Source organism: Macaca nemestrina, chromosome 8, assembly GCF_043159975.1.
Source record: "Macaca nemestrina isolate mMacNem1 chromosome 8, mMacNem.hap1, whole genome shotgun sequence".
Lineage (NCBI taxonomy): Eukaryota > Metazoa > Chordata > Mammalia > Primates > Cercopithecidae > Macaca > Macaca nemestrina.
In genome coordinates, this window is record NC_092132.1 from 68,715,708 (window position 1) to 68,737,243 (window position 21,536).

Here is a 21,536-nt window from a genome sequence, read left to right on the forward strand (position 1 = left end):
GAAAATGAATTCAAAATTCGTTTTGGTATCTGAGATGGTTAAAATGACATTCTAATTGCTCACAAATCAAACATCACAAAGCCTAGTGTGTAATTTTAATTTTAATCATTGATGAGCTTCAGGTTAATTATCCTCATGGCATGCATACAGCTTTCAAAATCCCCTGAAATAATCTGATAACCATAAGTAAGAAAACCTAACAATTTTGTAATTAGTCCATAAGCATTAATGTTTACCTTTGCATTTGCCAATTCTGCACAAACAACGTATTCATACTGAAGGCAGCCAAAGTGCCTAAAATATAATCTCTTGCTGGCCTGAAGGAAATGAGGGAGTCAGAAAGAGACTAGAAATTTGGAATGAATGCAAGGTGGTAAATAAGACTAAATTAATGATGCTAGATTAAAACATAAAGTTCCAGAACCCAGGGTGATTTTCCCCAGTGATAGGATAACCTGCTAGGCATGATGAATATATCTGATATGTAAAATAAAATTCACTTTAATTATAAAGAGTGAGGAAAACTCCTTAACATTTTACAGCTTTATAAAAAAGTTTCTAAGCTATATATGCTATTTGAATTTAGTTTTATCTTCACTCCTACAACAGTTCTCATCCCACAAATATAGTCACCGGCTAGAATTATTACACACATTCTAAAAGCAACTCAAATGAATTGCATAAAATATGCAGTTAACAATTTTGGCCAGATGTGGAATAAACCCTGCAACGTATCATCTCAATATTTCCCTACATAAAGTAGATCCCATTTTTTTCTTTTACCTTAAAAGAGCCAGAAGTCACCTTCAAAATGTAACATTATTGCTGTATAAACAATTTTGAAAACCACATTAAAGAATCCATCATAGGTCAAAGCAATATGGTAGGATGTATTTTGGTACAATACTCCCATACAATTTTACAGAAAATTGCTAATCAATTTCTTCTTAATAAGCTACATATAAATCAGAAACTAAGTCAAATACATGTCTTCTATACAATAAAATTTACATTTCATCCTAAAACCAACAATAGCAAAACTATCTAAATTGATATAGCTAATAATATATTATTTGATTTTAAAATTTTTATTTTGTTGCTATTGACTATAACCATGACAATGTTTTTCAGTATATTCTGAGGGAATCACTTTAGTTTGTATAGATAAAAAGTTATTTAGATCCTTATGTACAGTGACACTGAATACGATGCTAAGTGATTTCACTGTCATCAATGTCAGACGAGGTCTTTCTTTTATCAAAGTGACCCATTTAAGAAATTTACGATAAAGTTTTATAAGCCCCAGTAAAAAAGACCACAAAAACAACCATTTAACTTAAACCATAGAATTCATTCCAAAATGACTGCATAACAAGTTCACTCACTATAAAAGTTCCTTCACCATTTAAGGTGATTTTTATTTAGTGTTCACCAACTTCTGTTCCCTACTGCCAGACATTCTGTTTGTAAAATCACCAAAGTCCTCAAGAAATCCCAGAGAGAAAACCTAACATAGTTTTAATGCTAAATTCAAAGCAATACATACCTGCTGGTCTGCTTAGAATATGTGTACATACACATTTTTGGTATTCTTAGTAATTCACAAGATCAGTGACTTTGATCATGTCAAATCCCTTTTTCAGAACTAATGGACAATATGCAGAAAAGAACTTTTATTAGTCGTTCTGCTTTGCTTTCGTCTGCAGTCACTGCTGCCTAAACTCTGCTCTGCTAAATGACCAAACCCACCTACAAGGAGCCTAGCTAATGAAAGGGGGTGCTTTCTGAACAATAGAAGAATTCCTTTGCATTCAGAAAGCAGAGTTCCCATTAGAACCCAAAATCAGAGAGGCCAGTTTTACCTCTGTTTTTTAATTGAGATTGTCCCAGCCCTCTTCTACGGTCCAGTGAGACAGTGTTTGTGAAATGATTAAAAAGAACGTGATCTGATCAAGAGGACAGAATAATGGGAAAGGAATGCTAGGTTAGCCACTCTGCTAAGTGCTGGGAAAGAAGACCAGTGGGCTCCTTAGCCTATTGTTTTTATTCTCATCTGTTCTTTAGCCATATCATAACACTTTGAGTCGTTATTTACTCCATTTTATGTGGGTTAAAAGTTGTCCACTTACATGATAATTTGGTAACTAGTTAAAAATTTTAAAAAATAGAAAATAGATAAAAATCCTTGAATTATATCAAGTTTCCAAAAGGTCATCACTGTCTCTGCTGTGGCCTTTTCCCCATTCCAAATCCTCTATCAATATGTCATAGTGAGTTAGGCAAAGACAAAAGAGAGGCACAGTGTGAAAACGGCACATATATCTAATCCTGACAAAGCAATGAATAGACCTTCACAAGTATAATTATACTTGTTTATTTGTTGCCACGTACAGAGAACTGATGAAAAAAATCCATCAAAGTGGTATTATGCAGACACCAAGAGCTTCTTTTCTTTGGTTGCTAAAGCCACATTGAGGCTTAAATTCCTTATTGTTAAATTCAGAAGAAAGAAAAAAAAAAAGAATTTTGGCTGGACTTCTTTTTTTTTTTTGCATCAGTTGCTGACAAATCTTTTGTGTACAAGGCTGCATTAGTTCTCACCGCTATCGCTACCTCACTTTTACCCAAGTTGGAATTCATAATTATAAACTACTGTATAGAAGCTTTTAAAAGGGTGTGGTGTGCGAACTCAGAGAAGAGGGTAGGAGAATTGCCTGTTTCTCAGTCTCTCTTTTGATATATCATAACACAGGTAAATACCTGTGTGGAAGTACCAGTTACGTCAGGTACATCTTTGATCTCACTCTTAGGTTGGTGCTAGTGTTTCTCTTTAATTCATCTTACTCTGCTATTTGCTTATTTTAGTATATGTGGAGTATTTCATGAAAGATTGCATAACTTTTTTTCCCACTACGGTATTAAAAACATTAGCAAGAAAGACGGCCAATGCAAGGATGTAAAAGGATAGAAAATATTAAGTAAAAAAGGTTTCAAATCCAACTATTAAGGAGTCATTATGTTCCAATAGACACTAAATCAAATAACTTAAAAAAGCAGATTTTTAGAGGTGGGGGTTGGGTAGCCAAACAAGCTTTTTCACTTGTAAGATAGAAATATATCAAAGTAAATGCAATCTGCATAGTTAATGTTTGTGAGCTTTACAATTTAAAACAGAAAAGCTGTAATTTTTCTTTGCTGGCAATCTGGAAACACTCTGGAGTTAATTACAGCTGATTCGGAGTGAACCACACAAACAAAGACCAGTCTATGTCCAGACAATTATACTGCATTAACCAGCTTAGAGCTTCCTGCTGATGTTTCAGGGCTCTTCTGTTACACCCTCCTACCTTCCCAGCACGAGAGAAAATGCTTCTGCAAGAAGGAATTAATGAAGAGAACTGCAAAAGAATGTGTGACGACCTCTCCTGACACGGCAAAAACTTTCCACCCATGTCACGACAAAGGGGAGAAGGTAATTCAGTTTGAATAGAAGGATGTAACCAAATATATTCAGCATTTAAAACAGGCACATTTTTTAAATAGAGAAAGTTTACAAAGACAAGTATGAGTATGTGAGTCAACTAAGTCGTTTTTCCCTGTTTTCCTCTCGTTTTTCTCATTAGTGTTAGCTAGTCAATGAAGATTTGTTTTCTCTGTAAATGGGACCCTGTGATTAATAGTCTTCTTCTCCCTCTCTCATTCTTTTCTTTCTCTTCCTCTCTTCCCACCCTCATTTTCCCTCCTTCTCTCTCACATCACTAAATCTGCATAGACTGTATATAACAATTACATAGCATTAAACATATGTGATGGAGAACTAAAGAGAAAAGGTGCACTTTACCAATGAGTCCAATAGTTCTAAATTTGAATAGTTGTGGGAAATAGGAATTTTACTCAGTTTTCTTCAAAACTTTAATCAAACTCCAGCTACTTTCCTTAGAGAGGAATCAATAATCTCTCCTTAACAAAATTACACTATTATATGACTCATTTTATTTGTTTGCTTCAGGAAAATTTTATAATCAGTGTGCAAGATGGACCCAATAATTTAGCTACCCTCTGTAAACAAACTTCGGTACTTGCAACCAATCTAGTTGATTTCTAATTTTCTTATTCATTCTAATTGAAAATGAATAGTTTGCATTGGTGTGAGACAAGGACATGAACTGTAATTATGTTCAGTGCCTCTTTCTGATTCTTTCTTTGATACTGTTTTGCTAGTATTCCAGCTGACATTAAGGCTTTGTAGTGATTGCTTCATTAAAGGTTAAGGATGTCCTAATCAGCTAAAGTATTACTAGAAAGCTGTTGTTTGCCAATACTGAGAATATACTGACTTTTTTTTCCTGTCTTTATTGAACAAAAAGGTACTTCCAAATGCCAGTGACCCAGTCATACTTCAGCATTAATCATCTTCTTTTTGGCTCATCTATGCAAAGTAGGATTAGAATTAAATGACTATATGATCCTTTTAATTTTTCTTCCCTAAATAAATATTAATCCATAAATCAATCAGGTACTTTAATAAAATGCATACAAATATACACTGAAGTTATGAAAAGATTGTGTAGATTATACTTACATTTACAGGGATCTCAATAATGGACAGAATTATTTTCCTTTCACAGACTCCCTCCCTCAATTTCCACCATATCTGAAAGTTCAAGTAAATTACACTGCTAAACATGAAGCTTTAACACAGAACACTTTAGTTCTCCTTGGAAAAACATGAACTGCTTCAATCACTTTTGGAATTTATAAATCACAGTTACCATGTTTTTCATATGTTATATTGTTCTTCTTTAAGATGTAACTGACTAATCTCTCTGGCATATGCATAATCTAAGAGTGCATAGTTGATAATCTTTTAAGTTATGACATAAGTACATTTAAAAAATTTATCTTAATTAGTTTTATTAAGTTATATATAACTGTAGACTATTTGGCTTCAAAAAAAGATATACCAGACTAATAAAAACCAGTGCACATACAATTTATTTCATATGCAAAGACATATGAAAGGCAATGCAAAGACAGTATATTTTAACGTGCATCTGTATTTTTTTCTCCTTTGTCTATTCATATATGAAATTGATTATTGAACTACTGACAACCAAATATTTCAAAGAAAAAACAATTGTATAATTATTTCTATTTCACAATCCCTACCAATATGATCTCATAACCAATATAACAGTAAGTATAATAGCGTAGGCACATTTTTTTTTAAAAAAAAAACATCATTTCTTGCAGGCTAAACCTACCATAATTATCTTCATAAAATCAATCACAGGTCAAGTATTCCAGCAAACATTCCTATTTCTTGAGCAATGATTTCAATAATTTTACATGATTTCAAATAGTTTCACTGAAGAAAGTTATAGGCATAAATTCTTTAAATCACTACCAAGTACATCTTACTATGTAATACTCTTAGAATCTACCAAATACAAGTGCCTTTTTACATCCCATGTAAATATTTTAAGTAACTTTATATTAAAAAACCGCATTAGGACTAGCATAATAGAGAACATAAGTAGAATGCCAACTTTTCTTCTGGATGAAGTATTGTCAAATTTATGTTTGATCTCTGAGATTAGTTGTTATTTTATTGCTATTATGAAGAGGCTTTTGTTTGGGGATTTTTATTTAGGTTTTTTTTTTTTTTTTTTGGCCTTAAAGTTAATTTGACTGCTGCCCATCAGTGAAGTGAGCAATTCAGTAATTAGCTTTTGTATTTTAAATGTATGAACTTTAATTAGATTTCATTATAAACAAACAACCGTCAACCATAATTATAAGCTCCTTGGTTTACCCACATATTATCCCTTTTCAAACAAACTTGATGTCAGACAAATTAAAATCAAGCAGCCAGCAATTTTGAGTTGAATTTTACATGATCTGCTGGTAACCTGATTACTTTAACTTCAATATCATTACAGGAAAAGTATCTCAGGAAAAATAATTACAAGAATTCCAACAGGAGACAAGCTTAATTGTATTGATTCAAAAGATGCATGTTCAGAGGAACCATGTTGAAGAAATAATGTTATCTCAAATCTACAGTTTCTATTAAAATGAAATTGTCCAGCATGAAAGAAGCAATTTAAGATTAGTGTCTACAAAACTAGAGATACTAAACTAACTAATTATCTGGGCACAATTATGTTATACTTTAAGTAGCAAAATATCAGTGTGGAGAAACTACAAGTCATGAGGTTTGCAGGTTTATTTACTGACTGGTGTATCTATTAGGACCAAGAACAAGTGGAGCTGTCAGGACATAATGAAGGTAAATGATTAGTTAGCACCAAGCTTGAACTCTTCTTCAATGCAATAAGAGTTAATTAAAGTTTACCACCAAACATCAACCAAAGCAGGATGTTGATCAGGTTTCAGCATTAAGTGCAAACAGACAATAGTTGGCAGCAATTAGTGCAGCTATCAAATGACATGCAATGATAATTATACATTTAAAACAGTTAAAGAGCTGGGGGAAAAAACTAATCAGCCTCTTTGATGACAAATACTCAAAGGGCAGGAAACAGGTATCAGATTATTTCACTTTAACACTGTAAATCAATAGAATTAAACAAGAAAAGGTTGTGTGGGTACATTATCTGAAAGAGAACAGTTAACTGGACCTAAAATGAAATAAATCTGGTAGTATTGGTCTATCAAAGATAAGAACTTCTGCAGCTAAAGAAAATAACTTGCTTTTCAATTAAAGTTTCAGAATGAAGTCTCTGTAAAGAAAGTTTAGCTTCTTGGTTTTGTGTAAATTCAGCAATGCAACAAGTATTTCATCATAATTATTGTTATTTAAATTAAGTGTTAACTTCCATTCTACCATAATGTCAAAAGTACTTTATGCTCGAATGTTATCTTTGTGTATTCCAATATTATCTTTCTGAAAACTTTTCAAATGGATGTTAAGATTGAAATTCTTTTAATGCAGCTAAATTTAAAACAGAGGCCACATATACATATTTAGTGGTATATTACGCAGGTCTTCCTTGACACCATTCAAACCTATGACTTCAGTCTTGAAATTGATGAACCTGTATACAACATATCCCTAAAAGAATTTTATTAATCACCTCATTCTTTTCCATAGTTTCTGGCCTGTAGCCTGGAGAATGTCTCCAGAAATGTGCCCATCCTCATGACCCCCACCTCCCCATTTTCCCAACTAATTCTGTTGTGCTAAGGATTTGTACACAGTGATGGCTAATCCCAATATTTCCCTGGAGCTAAAACTAAGCCATGGCCGACTCCCAGCACAAAAATGTCTCTCTCCAAAAGCCCTTTCGCCCCCTTCAGCACTCATACACTCATTGGTCCTGACATTTTCACTTCAGCCATGACAAATGAGCTGATGACTCTGATGTGATTGCACGGGAGGATGGCTTTATCTAAAGATATATCATTAACTCTCATCGCCATCTCCTAATATGGCTCTTCTGGGTTCATGTAATGTGTTGTGAAAATTGGAGGAAAAATTTTTGTAAATATAGGCACTGTAAGTAACAAGAGATCAACTTCATCAAAAGAAGACAAGGGAAGCCTGAGTGGACAGGATGGTTGGGGTGGGGGCGGAGGGTGAGGGCGGAGGGTGGGGGGGCAGGCTCAGGAGGAGGGGAAAAAAAAAGACTAACATTAACTAAATGATGCTCTGGGGATTTAAGTAACTCTACTCAACCTCTGCCCCAGTGCAAACCAGCCAGCTGACTGTCTCTCACAGGTCCCTTCCGTTCAACATGGGCAGCTGGACCAGAGCATAATTTGTGAAGTGGCACAAATGAAGTTTCTCAGATAAATATGGTTTACCAATTGGCAGGCCAACCAATTTCTTTGTTTTTAATCACAGGGTAGTTTCTATTTTATTCTCAAACCCTTAATTTCTTATATTACTAAATCTCTTTAAATTCACTTTAGTCGGGGAAGGGATTATCAAAAACAATTCCACTTTGAGATCATTGTATTCTTCAATTAGAAAGAGGCAATAGTTTCCTTCCAAACTATTATTAAATGTGAAACTTTTAAGCTCTCTGAAAAGGAGAGCCTTTCCATTTAGCATAAGCACGGCAACCTTTAGGTTACGTTGGAACCCAAGTTCCAGTCACATAGTTCTTGTTATGTACACAATAGAGTTTACAGAGTAGATACTTGTTATAACCTCTTCTCTCAATTCATCTGAGGAGACACAGCCAATCAGAGTCAACTCTAGCATAACAGACTTCTAGAAAAGAGGTCAGGCTTTGAGGTAAAGTGCTATTCAGTCTTGGACCATGCAAGGAGCTCTTTATTCCTGTTCTTATTGGCATCAGACCGCCTTACTAGAGTAAGAACAAAGCCAAGTGCTCGTGTGAGGTTTATGAATAAATCAGAGGTGAGCCACTTTAAGTGCTGCCCATGATTTCCTTGTTGACAGTGAGCACTTAAACAGGCTTCTATGACCAGCAACCTCTGGCAAACCATAATGATTCCTAATCTGCACCCTGCTTCATTTCAAGAACTAAATGACCCACCCTATTTTTCCTGCAAGCTTTCACCTTTCAGACAATTTTGGTCCTACCTCTAACAGTTTACCTTTACAATCCCAGAGCAGCCAGCACAGGAATTGTAACAACTAAAAACTTCCTTTGCTTGGAAAAATCTCACAAATAAAAATAATCTCCAGCATAAGCATAACAAATTATTCTCATATTAATATTATATAATTTTTGGATAGGGAGAAGCTAAGCCAAATAAACCGAAGAGGACACACACATGCACACACACACACTCAATTTCTTCAGCTGTACTCTGTAGTTATGTGATGTTTCCCAGGAATTTCCATGATCTTCAGTTTCCATATTGGTTAAACAAGGGAATTGTGCTATATCCCTTCTGACTGAAACAATCTATGGTTCTAATATAAAAACCCATTTAGATTTCTCTGTAAGATGGTTTGCTCTGTGGAATTTCCCAAGACAAGTCCAGTTGTTTTTAAGGTGATTTTTTTTCAGTACCTAGATATCAGGAGGAAAGGCAGATTCCAGTAGTATAGTAAACTGAAGTTTTCTATTTATGTTTTTAATTATCATTCATTTATCCATTCATTCATTCAACAGGTATTTACTGAGCACCAAATATTTGTCAATAGTATATCCATCACTGTGGATATATAGTGTTTAAACAAAAGTGGGTGCTACCCTCATGGAGGCTGCAGTTTTATTTGAGGAGACACTTAAACAAGCATCATGAAAAATGTTAAGATGCTAATTGCTTTCTCTACATGAATTATATCCTTATATTGATTAATATTAAAAAATGCTTTGTCTTAAATAAATGTGCTTCAAATGAAATGTCAAGTCCAGGGCCTCTTATAAATATGACTAGAATATAAGCTATGCATATACTTTTATTTTTAAGAAGTGTTATCAACCAAACATATATAAATATTAAACAATAATCAAACACAAAATTAGAAAATTATAATCCAAATGCACTTAGATTTCCCATAAAATTATAAACAATAATTTTAAAGGTGTATCTTATATGTATCACAATAAAAAATGTATAAAAAATAAACAGATTAAAAAAACAGAACTTTAGTTTCCAGGTGGTTCAAAAAATTGTACTTATATATATTAACTCATCATGAATTTACCATCTTTGAACTTGGATAGTCTTCCAGAATAATGCATTATTATAAAACAGTAAAGGACTGTGATTCCCCAAAAGATAAACCAGGTGGAGACCCACAAATTGGCTATAAAATAACCTAAGTAAATTTAAGGGTTCATAATATTATTGGATTATTAATAGCTGGATCTCTTCTCTAGGGTGGTATAAATTTTGGTCAACAGGATACCATGTAATAGTATCCATTCCCCTTTCTTGGCATACGAAAATATCACCAATATCAAGCATATAATATCATTAATAGCAAATACATAATCCAGTGTCAGAAAATCCTCTAATTCAGTGGCTTTCAAGCGAAGGCTTTCAACTTCAAGACTGAAATAAGCATTACGGTCATTTCTATTATTGTATTTAATGGAGGGTCTGGAATCTTGAGTTCATGTGGATAGACCAAGGTCTGAATTATTGAAAAGCTGTTTCTGTCTTAATTTGCTTCTTTAAAAAAAAATGAAGATTCAGAAATGCATTAAATACCGAGAAGCCCCTCAGGACCAAACCAACTTGTAGTGATGGAGTGGCAGATAAAGATGTGGAGGAGCATCCACCTGTCAACCTAGATGCCATTTGGGTACCTGTCAGTGAGAAAATATGAAAAGAAGGATACCACTTCTTTCCTCCACCTCTTAGACATATCCATTGCCAAATTCATATATTTTTATGGTAAGAGAGAGGGAAAACTCTACTCAAAATATCTTTGTAGACTTGCTTTATCAAATGCTCTTTAGTTGCTCATTACTTTAAAACAATTATTAGGAAAAAAAAAAAGGGAACTTTTGGATCAGTTGTCAGGTCCTGCCACAAGTGCTTATTTTAACATTCACAACACTTTAGTCTTATGTAATCTCTATAGCAACCCTGATATACAGATGAGAAAACTGAGGCTCAGGAAGATTAAGCAATTTGGACAAGGGCACCCACAACAGAAATGTAATCCAGGTGACTTATAGGTTGAATAAAATTCCTATTAAGCATTGGGTTGCCAACAAATTTAGTAGATGTTAAAATGTCTAAAATGTAAGTTTAAATAAAGTGATTTAAAAAGAAAAAGGAAACCAAAGTAAGCAGAATCAAAAAATGTCTGGTCTTATATTATGCTGCCTCCAAAACATCACAGCCTTGACTTCATATCCTTTCTTTACACGGAAGTGAAGCCTTGTTCTTGTTCACACCATGTTTGTGATTGTGATAAATACATTTTAAGTCACTGAAATCATCAGTATTTTATGAATCGTAGGCTCTTCTTGTCCATTTGGAGCACCTCGTGTAACCTCCTGCTTAACACGAAAATATGTTTAACAGTCACAATAACAAGAGGCCATCCAGATTCTACTTGTCTCCTTTCGATAACAGAGAGCTCACTCTCTCAGACAAGACAGGTTATCATGCACATTTTCCTTTCCTCCTCTTCACCATCTCCACAACCTTCATATTCATTCATTCAACAAACATTTTTCAAATAGCCAATACAGTTGAGTGACCACTAGTCCTAGAGCTTGAATATGTCAATTCTTGTCTTGACATTTTCCTACCTTGCTGGGTAATCAAAGATAACTTATCTTTAATTCAATAGCCCATATTTTAAAATTAGTTAGTTGAACTGAACGATGGTAAGGCCACTTCCCAGACTCTGGCATTTTGGTAATTTCTAATTGCCTTACCTCCCTAGCTGCTCTTTTCTGATGAGATTATATTGGCCAATTCTTAGAAGATGAAAGTTTAGCCTATGAAGGGAAAACTTCACAAGCTACCACTAGGAATGCATCTAAAGAGGAAAGAAAGGCCTAACATGGAAAGAGGGTAGGGGTGTGTGTGTGTGTGTGTGTGTGTGTGTGTCTGTTTGTCTGTATATACTCTAGTGAACAGGAATGTAAGAGTGTTAGGGATGATGAAACACAGTTGTATCCAGTAAACCAAAAGAGAAGATTAATTCTAATTTTCAATTAGTGGGCTCAGGAAATCTTAAGTATTAATTGCATTGTTCCAAAATTTATGGTATTTTAAAAACTACTAATCACTGTATTTTTGAAAATCCACATTAGCAAACTATTTCAGGTTTAATGAAAATACCATGGGAAATGTAAGAATAATTGGTCTTTTTCAACCTATTATTCCAAGCAGACAAACTTTAAGATTCCTCAAAAACTTCCCTCTTAAGAAGTTATGTTTCATTTTGTTTTTAACAATATAACCAGGTGGCATACACTAGCTCGTATGTTTTTGTATTTTAACATTGTTAGAGCTATGGATTTCCTTTCTTCTTTACAGTGAAGGAAAAGAATTTTATGGACAGTTATAAAATGCATATTTTAACCCAAAAGTCAATTTTCCCTGGTTAAAATGATTTAGACTTGAGTAAATATTTGCAGAATGATTTCTTTTTTATAGCTAGAACACAATGAAACCTATAAATGTTGTCTTTAGAGGTATGTCCTATAGTGCATACCATTCAGTAATTATCATCTGAGCACTGTTGTGTCCTCAAGTCAGACAAACATTAGAAATGATCTATTATCTGAATTATGATGCTGGTGTGTGAACTCCTGACCTGAATGACCAAAACACCTACTCACAACTTTTCTTGGACCATCAGGACAATATGATGTATTAACTAAGTCAGTCTGCCCAAATTCTTAAATTGTATTTGTTTATTTTATCCAGTCTCTAGAATGTTAAGGTGGTTAATTATATTAGAGATAAGCTGCCTACTAAATATGGCTTTAGTGCCAAAATCATTTTTAAGTCGAGTGCATAAACTCAAATATGCCTTAAAGTGGCAAATATTTTATTCTATTCACAAACCTTTAAAAGAAAAGGAAACTAGAGAGCAGCCATTCTTGAACTGAGGATTGTATGTCAAATGTGAAACCATATCAAACTTTCAAGGCAACTTGTGAACCTCTGAAACTAGGGAATTAACAGAACATCAAGTCCAGCAAGATCACAAGGGGCACAATCCTTATGCAAGAAAATAATGCCACTGAGCCCTCATTAAAAGCCCATTTCGTCTTTAGCCATCAAAGACTGTGAGTGCACTAAGATCTTGGTTATATCATCAGGGATAACTAAAACAAGTGCCAAGAGAAATTGTGCACTTTTAGTTCTCACATGTGTCCATCTGTTCACATATAAACATATATTCTGCTTTCTGTCTAATTTCTAAAATCTTGATATCAGAATACCCTGGGCTTTTGCCCATTTCATAAGAATGCAGACATCACATAAGCTACTATTAACCCATGTGTGATCCACTTCCATGGTGGCTGGAAAACTGCCAGTTACAACACATGGTGCCTTGTTAACAATGTCTTAAAATATAAATGAATTTATTTTTTAAATTAACACATTTTCTTATGGAAATACCTTAATAAGCCCTTCTGCATGTAAAAGAATAGCCTCCATGTGGATTTTTTTGTTCTTTTAAGACTTTTTTCAAGCATATCATAAAGTTAACCATAAAAGTTTCTGAAGCAATCCAGAATTTCTTGACAAATTTTAAAAAGGACTCTAGTAAAAAATTTGGGGGACTGTATAACATAGATCAAACAGTTTTCCTTTACAATATGCTGTACTCAAGAGTCAACCCTTACACTTTATGTAAAAATACTTGTGATTTCCCAAGTTTCCATCTAACCATCTTAATAGTACCTCAACAACAAAACTGCTAAAGTGATGAGGCAAATGGAAGTTATAAAATCTAGCAACAAACAAGTTGGATTAATATCTGATGAAATCTTTTAGTCCTGTTCTGAGGCAGCCATGATCATTAGTGGTGACTTCAAACGCGAAAGAGCTTGTTTAAAATGTATACATATAAATAATTATCTGCACTGTATTTGATTTACATATGTACAAAAGAACCAATTCCCACCTTTGAAAGAGTCTTAACACTTTTGGTATTTTAACTGTCCTAATGATGGTTGAAGAAACATCATTAAGAGTGTTGATCACATTGTCAACTGATAACCAGTTACATCCCTAACTAGTGACAGGGGACCCTACTACAAATGTCTCCAAGAGTGAACTTACAATACCTAGACACTTTTAAAGACTTATCTCTAAATAAAATACACAATACACCTACAAAGCAACATGAAGACTGCATTCAGAACTTCATGAATTAAATCTTAAGAAAATACATCTGTACCCTCTTCTCTCCCTTCCCAGCTACAAAAGCTGATAGGCCACTTAAAACACTTAACATTGCCAAAAGTCAGATTACACAACTCTTTCCCAAGTGAAGTGTTTCACCAATCGAGATAGTTATTTATAGCCGATGGGGTAAAAAACAGGCACTTTATATTCCATCATTAACTGAATTAAATATCCACACCATACTATTGGCTCTTCTAAAATAATTGTTTTTGCCAGCAAAGTGCTGGGAATTCCTCATACCCAATAGTCAATATTTGGCTAGCCTGGCATGTTTCTGAAACCCTTCTATATACAAACCTCTGTTGATCATCTTCTAGCTGCACTATTGTCATACACATTACATCCCAATGATGATGAAAACACAGCATCTTATAAAGTTGCTGAAATCTGAGCCCCTGCTTGTTTTCTCAAGTCTTGGACAAACATAACTTTAGAGAGAGCGGAGCACAGATATAAAGAAAGAGAAGCCTGCATTTTCATCTTCCTTTCATCTTAGTCATTCAGTCAGCCATTCAGGACCCTATTCAACAGAGCTTTTCATTATGCAAAAAAATGCAAATCCTTTTCCGATGCTTTCACACTTGTATAAACCCCCATTCCTTCAACTGAAAAGCAATTATATCAGTTTACCTTTCTGTCAAAAACAGGATTAATATTCCAATAACAGAATCTCCTTTCTTTTCCTATCTTTTTGCTTTAGGAAACTAGAGATTATTAGTAGAGGCATTCTTAGAACAAGAATCTATTATTTTAAATATGATTATGTTAACCAATGGGTGGACAAGGGAGAAGAAGAAGAAGAAAAAGTCCTTCAGTTACCGCAGAAACTCTTTTCTGTGACAGAAGTGACCTTCCTTTTACAGATGCCCAAAAAGAATGAGACTCACTCTGGTCTATTAATCAGAAACAAATTATGAAAGAATGTAGCTGGACTGGTTGACACTATCCCGTCTTGGGAGACTCAGTAACAGCCTAGTAACAATGTCCTCTTCATGGGTAATGAACAGCCATGACAAATGGGGCAGAGAAACTATTTATTTGCATATGCAAATTCTCACACAAGGGAAACATGTACAAACAAGTGTCATTGTAAGGTGGATTAGGCAAACAACGCTTTCTTTTTAGGACATTCTGCAGCCCAGAACATTAGTCAGCACAATTAAACCAGTCTCCATGGAGACTAATGAAATTTCACCACGGTATGAGTTAAATTAGATAGCTAGTTATGTGTTTCCACAATCCAACTTGAAATCCATTATTGTTTCAGAACAATACTGCAATTGTGCCTAGCTGATCTTTGCCAGCTCAACAAGCTCCTAAGTTGACAATTTGCATATGTTAATATAATTAAGCACTAATTACATGAAACTTGTACATATTCACATGCACTTTCCCTGGGCGCTTCTCAGTTTGAACCTTGGCCAAGTCTTTAACCCTTAGAGTGGTCTTAGAAGGGGGGGGAACCCTCTCCCTGTGGGTACAGCCCTTAGGCAGACACAGAAAGGCTCCTCATTTATAAACACAAAGCTTAACCTGGCTTCTCATATTTCTAGCAACAATGACAGAACATATTTTGTAAGAGTGCTAGAGACCAGGGATAAGGAAAATGAAGAGAGGGGGATGGATTAGTCTTTAAAGACTCATAACGAGTATCTTCTCAAAGGAAGGCAGGAACATTCATTTCAAGAAAATGTTAAGAAAGAATTTGTTCTCATTGACATTGTCGAACATTGGGAGATGAACGTGGTTTGACAACAGCAAAAATAGCAAGTAGGAAAGGGAAAAGGAGTCAGCAGCACCTAATGAGCTTTACATAAATATATGCAGAGGCAATTAAGCAATGTTAATTACTATGACAGCAGTTAATTGAATATAATTAGATATATTAAGCCACTGAATAAAGCATAGTTAAGATTAATTTTATTGAGATTAATTGTAAATAAGGATAGATTAACGCTGTGTTTTGACAGGCATAAAAAGTAGTTCTGCAAATTAAGCAGAAGCATGGCCACCAGTCCAAAAATCATATATTATTTTAATGTCACACCTCAGAATCATCTCCTCAATAAACATGACTTTTCAAACCCAAACAGACAGGAATCTTGAAGAAAAACAAACAGCTTGCAGAGATTAAAGAGCCTTTTGTCCTTTTTCATGTGCATTTCTTTTAACAGACTAAATTAAGCGAGTCTGGTGTACGTTTTTTAGGAAGGAACATTTCACACTGAATGGAAAAAATGTTCTATCACATATGAAATTCGTGCAGCTGTGCGGAACTCGGTCCAGAGGGTTTAGACTATAAAACACCACCAAATGATAGACAGTAGGCCCTCCCAAGATTATGTGATAAAGTCACAATCTTTTATTTTGACCTCCCTCCAAATTTCTGCTTTGTATTCTTTCCAGTTAAGTCACATATTTTCTTTCATAATTTTCTTTCTCTAAGAGGATAAAAAGAAACATTGCACCTACTAAGTGCTAGAAACAAAATGTAAAAGGAATTGAAGAAGGTTTCATTTAACATAGATCAGCTAAGTCATTCAGCCACAAAATGCAATGATAGCTATCACAACAATGTATGCAAATGACACCTCTGGGTTATTACTCTCATAAACAACGGTTTCTGAAAATATTTCTTAGGAAAGTATTGCTAATTGAAAAACCCTCTGCCCCAATAGTTTCACACCAAGCTAATTCATGCATACTCTTTAAGAAAATTAACACAGTCCTCAAGAAAGCTGAACAAATCATTAATAAGAAAGGAGCTTCAATTGATTTTGAAATAAATCAATAGGTGATTAACATAATATTTTTAAAGCAGCAGAATGTACATATATATTACATAAACGTATGTATTATATTTTCAATACCTTTTAGTTCTTAATCGAACAAGGGCTTTACACTATTGAGCCTGGGTCTACACTGCCTCACAACTTCTTTAGGATGTCTTTAGTCTTTATAACGAAAATCCTAAAATGGTCTATGAAACAAGACTACGACAAGCCATTCTGCAGTGAAAGATTTTAAATCATCCAGCCTCTTCTAATAGACTTGAGACCTATTGAGGTAGAAACCATAAAAAATGAAGAAGGGAAATTTAATCCCTGAAATATTGATTTGCACATTAATATCATATAGGCAGAGGGCAATTTGGCTTCGTGGAAATGACACATTGTCGACCCTTGGTGAAGTCAGAGCCAATCTAACTGCTGAACATGTCTGAATCTCAAGAGTTATTAAGGGCTTCCCTTCTTGCCTTTATGACTTTTCTTCAGCCTACCAGTGCAATCTTAAATGTATTATCTTTAAGAAATAATTGTAAAACCTCAGGGGTTTTCCAGTTAATGGAAGGGAGGCCAAACCACATCAGATTCTGAAATGCAACATTAAACCCTTGCAATCAACAAAACCACCTCAATTCTCATCTATCCAGTGCAGGATCTAATATTGTTATTAGAGATAATCAAATTTCATTGTGTAAATTTAGGCTCATGGTCAGAATGGAAGCAGTAAATTCTGCAATATTAAACGGTGATTTTCTCAGCCTCCTTTATGTTTTCCTTTGCTGGTGAAGCATCTTTTAAAATAATCCAACTAGCTCAAAATTAATGAACAGATTTGGGCTCATTTGCTAAAAACTGCAAAATATTACAAAAGCGCTGAACATGTTTGCCTCATCTTTAACTTCAAGTGGCAACTTTCACTTCATAGAACCAGAGTCCACTATCCCTGTCCCACAGTTGGTGCTATTGCTTTGACTTACACAGCTGGTTTACCTGACCTTTCTTTGTTCCTTGGGTACATTTCACTTTTCAGATTTATGATATTTCCCCCATATTTCATTGACCCTATCTTCATTGCCATAAACATGAAAACACCTGAATATGAGTTTACTTTTTTAAAAATCCAAAATCAGCCAGCAACTGAATAAAAACCCTGTGATGCTCTCCCTAGCTTATGCCATAAATATTAAAACCATTTAAAAAAATAACTGTATAAACCTTATGATCCCCACACTGAAGCCAGGTGCAAGAGGTTAAAACAGCTGGCTGGCCATCTTTTATTTTTGTGTGCCTTCCTGCTGATTGAAACCACAAACCTTGAAAACTATCAAATATTCCCTTAAGGATATTTTTTTTTAAGATGAGGAAGGAAAAAAGAAAACCTCCATTCTCTTCAATATGCTCCTCAGTGGAAAAGGAAAACTCCGAAACACAGTCAGTCACAGAGGTAGTGAAATAATTCTGAATATCTCCTTTCTGTTTTATTTAAACCATCATTTTCAGCAATTTCTATACACAATTGTTTGTATTCTTCAGTTAGTAAAGAAGAAACAGAAAAAAAAAAAAAAAAAAAAAAAAACAGAAAGAAAGTCTGAGCTTGCTCTGTCAGTTTTGCCAGTAAATACAAAGTAAAACAAGTGTTGATGGCACCGAGAGTGTTACATACCCGGGCTGTGTTTTTGCATTGCTCTCAATGGAAGCGATCGATGCCCGTGTCACTGTCGCGTCCCAATCGCAGCCAAGTCTCAGCCTTAATCTAAGCAACACCCGAAAAGGCAGCGGCAGCCGCAGCCTCTCTCTCACTCTTCCATCCATCCACCCAACTAAAAATATAATACTACATATGAGCTTTAACCACTCCACGTTTATAGGGATCAAGCCACTGAAAATCCAGGAGAACACAATAAAAAAAAAAAAAAAAAAAAAAAAAAACCCTCCTCTGTCTCTTGTCTCTTCTCTCTCTCCCTCTCTCTCTCTCTCTCCCTCTCTCCCCCACTCTCTCTCTTCCTCTCTCCTCTCTGTCTCTCCTTTTGCCATCTACATGATCCTTGATTAAACATGGAACAGAGTTAATAAAAAGGGTGGGGGGGAGGACTCAAGGAGAGGAAATGCAACTGTCAGAAATCAGGACGGCCAGATTTCCTGGTGAACCTGCCTCTGTCTGAGACAGTGTCAATCCACCATCTTCTGCCAGTGAACTTGTCTTTGGGTTTTTGTGTGTGTGTGTTTGGGGGGGGGAATGTTGTTGTTGTGTGTATATGTGTGTGTGCTTTTTTTGGAAGGGGGGAGGGGAAAGACAAGGTGGGGGCCGGAGGTGGGGGGGAGGGTAGGGAGAATGTGTGTCTGTGAGTGTGTGTTGAGTGTGAGTGTGTCTCTGTGTGTGTAGGGGTCGAGGTGGGGGGGTCCGTGTTTGCGATCTGAACCTTTGGTACCTACAAGGAGGGTGTCTCACCGAACGGTAGCTAAAACCTCACCAGAACCGCGCGGAAGTGAGAAGTCGCGGTCAAAGGCGCCCGCAGAAGCCTCCTCTCTGGGCCGGACCCCAGCCTGAGCGGCCGAAAGGAGCCCCCCGCCCGGATCACAGGTAACAAAAGAAATAGAAACCAGTGCACTGTCTTCTGGGGGAAGGGGGTTAGGATAGGGAACCTTCTGTAACTTGGACATTGGCAGAGAAACTTTATACAATTTCATGAGAAAATTTATTTTTTTTCTGATAGAAAAGAGCAGAGAGAAGGGGGTTGGGAGTGGATAGAAGTAGCAGGAACGAGAGACCCGGTGCATTCCAGCCCCTTTTCCCTTAGCTGCTCCCAGCCAGAAGGCGCACTTGATGCTTGGAGAAGCGAAGGAGGTGAAGTTCATTTGTAGGCATGGAACCCTTTTAGGGGGGCCGAAGAACGAATTGGTTCTCACAGCCGAACACAGACACTCAATACACACACACACACACGCACACGCACACACCCCTTGCCCTTTGCTAAAAAGAAAGGAAAAGATTCTTGACCCCAAGCCGCGGGCGTCTATCCGCTGGTCTAACCCACACCCAGCGGCGTTCCGTCCCGAGCAAGCAGCCGCCGCCTCCCGGGTCCCCGGCCCAGAGGCCGGGTGATCCCGCCTCCTAACGGACCTGCCTTCCCTCCGCGGCGCCCGCGCCCGCGCCGCCGAGAGCAGCCCTCTGCAGCGCCCGCCGCGCCCGCTCCGGTGGGCCGGTGTCTACCTGCAGCCCCAGCCCCAACGTTCACCCCAGTCTCTTGAAATCCCCTCCCCAGAGCGCACGAACCCCCGGGCGTCCGCCAGCCCTGCACACTAAGCGACCTTCGGGAAACTTGAGAAGGGGAAGAGGGGAGGGTGGTAAAAGGAGGAAGAAAAACGAGGCTGAATAAGATGGGGTGGGGGTTGGAGGGTAAAGCAGGGAAAGAGCAGGAAGAGAGGGGCTCCCAGCCCCACCGACCAACGTCCAAACTTTCGGAGGATGAGTGCGGAGGACGAGTCATCCCGATCCGGGTGCGGGGGCGCGGGGCGAGCAGGGACCCCTGGCAGTGCCCGCGCCGCTGCGGAGCTGACAGCTTCCCCCAGCCACTAGAATGCCCGGGGCTCGCGGTGAAGGCAGAACCCGAAAAGACAGGGAAAAGGAGAGAAAACTGCCTGAGCAAATGTAGATGATCCTCCGCCACTTAATCCAAAAGTTAAATCCCGAAAAACGCAGCCCCCCTAAAGAAAGTGGAAAATCAGGTCCCTCACTGCCCCCTCCCTCCCTCAGCGGAGCAAAACCTTGAGCCAAAAAAGGGGGAAAGAGATAGAAAAGGGGGGCAGAGCGGAAGAGATGGTCGGGATGAGGGGATGTGTGCGAGAGCGAGCAGGAGCGAGCGAGCTAGGGGCAGAGAGGGAGAGAGGCGGAGAGGGAGAGGGAGAGAGAGGGAGCGAAATATCAAAGATTGTGCAAGATCAGGCTGGAAAGATAATCGATACTCGACCTAAATTTAACACAAACTACTCAATAAAAGTTAAAGAAAAAACTTACTTTCCATTTCCCCTGCAGTTCCTACTCGATCTTCGCCTCTTTTTTGTTTTGCTTTTATTTTACTTACAGCTGATCACATCCAAGTAAAACGAGAGGGTTCATTAAAAAAATAAAAAAATAAAAAATAATCCTCGAACTTTATTGGGTGAAAATAAAAACGCTGGAGCAGAAAGTGGGGGGCATGGAGCGGTCCTCGGGGGTCCGGGAGGAGTTAAAGCATGTGCCGACCGCGGTCTCGCTGTTTGGTTGTGAAGGGGTTGGGAAAAGGAGGAAAGGAAATGAAAATCCGATATGTCTTTATTCTGCTAATTATTATCGTTTTAGCCCTGTTTAAAAAAATGGCTGATTAAGTTGAGTGCGCATGTCTTTGTGTGTCTATTCCCGATATGCACTCTGGGAATGAGAGAGGAGAGCGAGGGAGAGGGAGAGGGAGAGGGGGGAGAGAGAGGTGTAATTAGTGAGGTGATCAACATTCCCCAGACTGCAAATGACGCGCAGCCTGGACTCAGAGCAGCTCCGGAGCCTCACGGCTTCCAAGGCTCCGAGCGCTGCGGTTGGAGCCCCGGACGCGACGACCGCGGAGAGGACAGGGGATGGGGACCTCCGGGGCTCGCACCCCACGCGCCCCTGCGCGCGACTCCCAAACTTCATTAGACACACATACGCTCTTACACACAAACACAGGCACACACAGAGCAAGAAGGGGAAGGAAATAAAACATAGATACCGCCAAAGCGTTGCCCTTTAACCATTCGAGATTTTTTTTTTTTTTTAATTTTAATGAGGCAAAGTAATTATTATCGGACCAGAGATTTGTTTACTAGGGAGCTTTAAGCAGAAATATGAGTTAGGGTAATGAAGAGCTTTTCTCTGCCGAGTTTATTCTGCTGAGC

General features: G+C 37.2%; 1 protein-coding gene across 2 annotated transcripts in view; it reads right to left on the bottom strand.

Annotated features, from left to right (window-relative positions):
• The window catches only part of LOC105483561 (zinc finger homeobox 4), a 188,528-nt gene extending 167,512 nt beyond the window's left edge, over positions 1 to 21,016 (bottom strand). For both annotated transcript variants that reach the window (XM_011744445.2, XM_011744442.2), the window contains exon 1: positions 20,644 to 21,016. The gene's annotated coding sequence lies outside the window, so the exon portion shown is untranslated. The remainder of the gene's footprint in view (positions 1 to 20,643) is intronic.
• Between the last annotated feature and the right edge of the window lie 520 nt (positions 21,017 to 21,536).